Genomic DNA, 6,506 nt, shown 5'->3' with positions numbered 1-6,506 from the left:
CCAAGCTTTGCCACCTCATGCTCAAAGGATTGCTATGGATGAGGGCATGACAACCAAGCACCTTACTCATCAAACCAACACAAGAGTCACCACCTATGTGTCATGATACTAGAGCTTGCCCAAGCCTATAAATAGAGCCACACCCTCCATCCATTTAGTCATCTTGTAGCATGATGTAAGGAAACACACACATAGAGCCACTCCATACATTAGCTAGGATCAAGATGAAGAAGCTAGGAGGTGGAGGCATACCACAAGATGAAGGTGTATCAGATTTCATGAAGAACAAGCTACAAAAGATTACAAGGTAGAATTCCTAGGAAAACCATATATTTAGAGGATCATATCATCATCTCTTAAGTAGGACCTTAGGATATTCCAAGATATTGAGAAGTGAGAGAAGTTATAATACTAATCATATCCATGTTCATACAAGAATATTAGAGAAGTACTAATCCTAGTTTTGCAAGTCAATATTTGATCTTAGAAGTGAGAACCCTATTCCAATAGCAATACCTTAGGAAACCAATTCCATAATCATCACAACTTGGTATTAGTTATAAACCCTAAGAATCTAGGATGAGTGTGATGAGAGGAATATTAAAGAGAGATTAGTGAGGAATGAGTATATCTTGTCTAATGCATGATCATAACTTGTAGATATAGCTGATAAGTTAAATCATATGATTATTAGATCTCATCTATCACATAAAATAATAAGTAATCACTATTAACACCCTAGACCATCCTTGCATTTCAATCCAAGTATCACCTTAGACTATAAGCATAACCCTGCCTTGCCTTATGCCTACTCATATTGCAACTTAATAAAGAGTACGCAAATCTCTAAACCCTTGGAAATAACTGTCCACATAAAATCATAACACAATTCCATTCTCATTACCATCTATCCTAAACTCTAGCCATAATTAAAGTATGTAAGCAATCCATATTCTTAAGTACTAGCAAGACCTAATAACATGTTCCTCATGCATATATTTCAAACCCCTTAAATAGATTTGGTTCTCAAATGAAAAGAAGTGGGATAAAAATCTAAACCCATTTATATTTTAATTAAACCCCGCAAGTTACCAATCTAATTAAAAAAATGATGTTTATTTAAACAATAAAACTACACAGTGAGCATTATTGTCGAATTGTATTGATATTCAAATCATTTAGAACTCCGCGAACAAAACAGAATTCAAATTTGAATTCAAATAGCAAATTCAAAACAGAAAATAGTAAAGAGAGAAAAAGAAAAGGGGGCTTACCTGGCTTACCTGGCCGTGCAGCCCAGCAACTGAGCCCAGGACCAACCCACCACCACAGCCCAGGTGCAGCCCAGCCCGAACCAAATACCGTTTCGGCTGCTTTAAAAATCGTGCGAGGATGTATCGTCGTCGTCTTCCTCTACGGCGTCGATAGCACGCCTGCGCCAGTAGGCCACGACCACGACGGCGATAAGGACGCCCTGGACGTCGTCAGAAATCTCAGAACCGCGCCCAAATCCTCTCGCGTCTGAGCCTATCTAATTGTGTCCCGATTCGTGCTCATTTGCAGTAACAATGGCACCGCCACATCTCGGCCGTCGCCGGCGGTGAACTTCCTAATTTGACCTTGCTGAGCTCTATAAATAGGTCAAGAGCTTCTCCAGGAAACCCTAGTACCTCGCCGCCCATCCATTCCTTCCCAGAACCTCTCTATCTCTCGTATTCTTCCATGTACTGTCGCCGGCGTCGATGACGAACCCGACGGTACAAGCCATCCCGGAGTCCATGGCGTGGCTCAGTCGACGCGCCTGGCCGCGTAGAGCATCCTGGAGGAGTCTAGCATCGAGGGAAGCCAAGTTGAGGAAGAATTTCGCCGTTCCCTTTCTCTCGGGTTCGCCGGGAAAGCATCAATCGCCGTCGCCTCCGGCGGTCATCATCGTCGCCGACCACACCAGCAAGTTCACGGTGAGCTTGCGCATCGATAGAATCTACTTTCGCTTCCTGGAACCCTCTGTAGCCTAGATTTGCATCTTCGCCGGAGAGCACCGCCGCGGGACATGGTCGCCGGCGTAGCTCCGGTGATCCCCTGACAAAACCAACACCACCACTGTATTCAGTAGCTCGAGGGGAGCCGAAAACACCTAGTAGCCGTCCTGGGGGGCCATAAAACGGCGGCGCCGTCCTCAGCAGACCGCCGGCGGTTAAACGCCGGTGAGGTCAAACCCGTGGTCAAGGTTGACTGGACCTTGTCGTGTGGCTGCTGAGATGGACACGCAGGCCCCACCAGTTAGTCTCTGCGAGTATAAGTGAATCGGTACATTTAGCATTTTGCTTTATTTCAAATTACAGAAAAATGTTGAAACTTTGAAAACTCATATAAAATTCATTTCAACTCAGAAAAATATAAATAATATATCAAAATGTTCACAAAAATAAACTCTATTCAAATAAAATATAAAACAAAAATGTGTGACAAAATAAAAATCCATTTATTTTTAACCTTATTAATTATGTCATTTCAATTATTTAAAGTACGATTTGAAATCCATAATTAGTGAAATTCCAAAATTAAATTTTAACTATTTAGTAACTAAGTAAAATGTTAAGATTAATTTTATTTACCATAATTGCATTCACTTAAGTATTAGTGATAATTCATAAACCTTAATTTGCAAAATTACTATTTTCTATTTTCTTTAAATAGTAATAACCCAAGAAAATATTAAAAGCCAATATTATTTTGGTAGCCTAATAATTGTTTACTTAAACATCTTAAGTCAACAAGTTAAATACTTTAAACCTAATAACCATTATTAAACCCTAATTTCCAAATTAAACCTAAATAAGAGTTACTCTAATTATTAAGTTTTGTGAAAATTAATAAAATGTCAAACCATTACTAATATTGTTTCAAAGTAATTAGTAACCACACCTATATTGCCAAATCATCATTTTAGGAGTTGTACCATAATTTAGAAACCCTAGTTTCAATTGGAGTAAGACCTTGATCCCATTATTTTATGTGATCATGTCAAAATGTTAAACCCTAAAACCTTAGTTGCTTAGCACATGTGATCATGTGAATTTCCTTTACATAGAGAACCTGTTGACGTCAGAAACCCCCTGGCGGGCAGAGACGGGCAACACAGTAGAGCCGGGAACAACTAGGGCTGGCCCCAGTCCCTCAGAGCGACGGCCCGCAAAGCCTCCTGGTCGCACGTCCGATGTTTATCACAAGGGCGTGCCACCTGACCTATACCTGGTCAGGAAGGTGTGGATGATGCCTCGCTTAGTTTCCTGCATGGCATACACGTAAACATTAAATACGAGCCTCGATCGGCTCTCAGGTTATCCTGTGAATCGGCTCAAAGAGCCGATCCACCCATGATCCGGACGGGGTGTCCGAATATATGGTGGTCCTGCTTGATCAAGGTAAAGCTAATTAGATCCACGACGATTTGGGGTTTTCACCGTATAATCGGATCATCCTACTCACGATTGGGCCTCGCGCTCGCGCACGGTGACCGTAAGCCGATCCTAGACAGGGCCTAAAAACCAACACGAGGTTGATCCCCGGAACATCCTTTCTAGGGCTAGCAAACGCCACCCTACACGCCGCTGGATCCTCCAACCCTTTGTAAGGCCTAACTATTGCGGATGTTAAACTAATCCTTGATGAAACAAGGAGCAACCGTAACGGGTCAGATCTACTAAACTATGATCAAGCGGGGTGCCGCCCCTACACCTAAGATAGGTGTAAGGGCGGCTAGACATGCAAGGGTTGCACTACGACGAGCATGTAATATGAAGAACAATGCTAACCCTAACATATCTAAGATAACTACGTTGCTCGCCATCAAAAGGGCTTCGATACGAGCAACGCATGAACAACGTGGGCAGGCTTGTGCTGCCTAGATCGCAAGATGCGATCTAGGCAGCATGGTGCTTACCGGTAGAAACCCTCGAGACGAAGGGGTTGGCGATGCGCCGAGATTTGTTTGTGGTTGAACGTTGGTTGTTGTTTATTCCATAAACCCTAGATACATATTTATAGTCCAGCGGACTTTCTAATGTGGGCGTGCACCAACCGTGCACGAGTAAGATTCTAACTTCTAAACTAAGATGCGATCTAATATGTTACAGATACATGGGCAAACAAGCCCAACTTGGTATAAAAGGCCGATTCACGTATTTCTTCTATATATACTTTAAGTCCATCTTGATCGCGGCCCACCTCTGACTCGGTCAAATTCTGGTGATAACACATGCCCCCCTGGTTTTGGAAATGACATTTCCAAAATCATTATGCTCTTCTTTCGTCGGGTCACGTCGTGGCAGAGCAAAGCGCCGCGAGAATCCTCATCATGATGCCTTGCCCCTTCCACTTCTCCACGTAGCCGCAAAACTCTCCTGTTGGGCAACATCTCCTCGGAAACTGCTGTGGCATTGAATCTCTCTCATATCCCCTTTATTTAACCGTTCTAAACATCTTGCGTCTCCTTGCATTAGCACCAAAAAACCCTCTGTGCCGCCATGTCTTCTTCCTCCTCCTCCGAGCTTTCCTACGGGTCCGACTCCTCCCGCGAGACGCCGCCGGAAATTCGTGCCCCGGAAGACTGGGACGAGGAGAGCCATGCCTCCTCCATTTGGTCTGAGGACGACAAGTCCTTGACCGGCGGGGATGAAGATCTTCGGTTCCTCGCCGACGGGAAGCCGGAGTCAAAAAGCGAGGACGACCAGTTCTCCTGGGACGGCTGCCCCACCTCTGAAGAAGAGGGAGAAGAAGACGATGACGACGACGACTCCCTCGAGGGCTACCCGCCGGCGAAATGCCTCCGCATGTGGTGGGACGACGACAGCAGCGACGATGAAGACGGGGATGAAGCCCCCGTGGAGGGCTACGGGAGTAGCGACGAGGAGCCCATCGGCAGCAGTGCCGATGAGAGTTCTGAGGATGACGGTGAGGGCAGTGATGGCCCGTAGATTAGGATCTACTAGTATAGGCCTAGCAGTAGTAGATTGGTCAATAGACCCTTCTTTTGTTCTTCCTTCCTTGAGCAATCGGCTCCCCATTGTAAGAAATCCCAATAATAATGAAGAATTCCCTTAACTTGATTTCGCCGATTTCTTTCATGCTGAGTTTGTCGACTGTTGGCCTAATCCATGCTTAGTGACTAATGGCAACGCATCAGTTTCCCAATAATCTGCGAGACAGGCCAATTTAGCCATCCCTCCAAGCTAGCCAGCTCTGCTGATGACGATGGCACAGCCGATCTTAGTAAGCTGGCGACTTGATCTTTGAGCAGGCGACTTTAAAAGAGCCCTGGAACTGTCTTGGATGCTCAAACTGATGACTCTGTAACAGAACACCACTCTCCAGACCAGTTGTGTCGTAGGGCTAGCCGATTCCAACCAAATCGGCTCCCCAGAGCGAAGACCTTTAGAGCGAGCTGCCCCCCGAGCCTTAATCAAGGCGAATCAGCCACATGTGCCGACATTAGCCTTAACTCATGACGTAGCCCCAAGCAGAGAACCTTCAGGGTGAGCTGCCCCCCGAGCTTCTTCAATCTACTTCTTGCGCCTTGCAGATCAGATCAGTTCCTTCCGTACCCTGATTTGCACATCCAGGTTGCTCTTGGCGTTGTTCTTGAAGAGAAGATCCGAGCCCTTAAGCTACTCCGTTGAGGAGTTCTTCCATTAAAATCTCCCTTCGTGGCCATGCATCGGCTTTCATATCCTTAAGTCGATGTCTGCTGCAACTGCTGTGCTCAAAATTTTTCGAATTTTTTGAAAATTCATTTTTTTACGGCCGACTTATGCATCGGCCCCCACACTCCAATACCCATCACCAAAGGATGAGCTACTTCTACTGCATATCCTCGTGTTTTATCCACCTGGGTGCCCCCCCGAGCCGATTCTGTCAAGAGAATTGATGGTATCGGCTCTGTTGGATAACATGTTGAACCCAGGCAGAATGGATGGTGAGGATAATTTTGGCCGATTGCTGGAATCGGCCTCCATGTTGCTTGCCCGGTGAAGGTTTTGTGATGTCCCTTCATAAATTTTTTGGGGCCGATCACAAGGATCAGCCTCGCCATGTTTGCTCATTGACGTGCTCTTGCTACACGTTCAGGCCGGTAGATAAAACCAGCCCAATCTCTGACTTTATCATGTTGGTGCGCTTGCTGTCGTCCACCTTGAGTGCATCATATAATCGTGGAACACTAAGCTTCGACGGAAGAACGAGCACCATGTTTGTGCCAGCCGATGTTTCATCATCGGCTTTCCTTTGCTTGGGGCGCCACTCCATTTTCCGTGGACGACCCTCTTCATCCAGGGTTCGCTGAACCTTCGCGGCCAGATCAGGCCTTGCCTTCCTCAACGTATGCAAGTATAACCTCTCGGCTTCCTCCAGGCCGCGCAATCGCTGAACCCTGCGTTTCTGAGAACGGCTAAGTCCATCAGGGCACCACCTTGGCCGGTGATACCTGTCTTCTTCTTCCCCCTCGCCTT

The sequence above is a fragment of the Lolium rigidum genome, chromosome 4, assembly GCF_022539505.1.
Source record: "Lolium rigidum isolate FL_2022 chromosome 4, APGP_CSIRO_Lrig_0.1, whole genome shotgun sequence".
Lineage (NCBI taxonomy): Eukaryota > Viridiplantae > Streptophyta > Magnoliopsida > Poales > Poaceae > Lolium > Lolium rigidum.
This window is presented reverse-complemented; position numbering follows the sequence as displayed.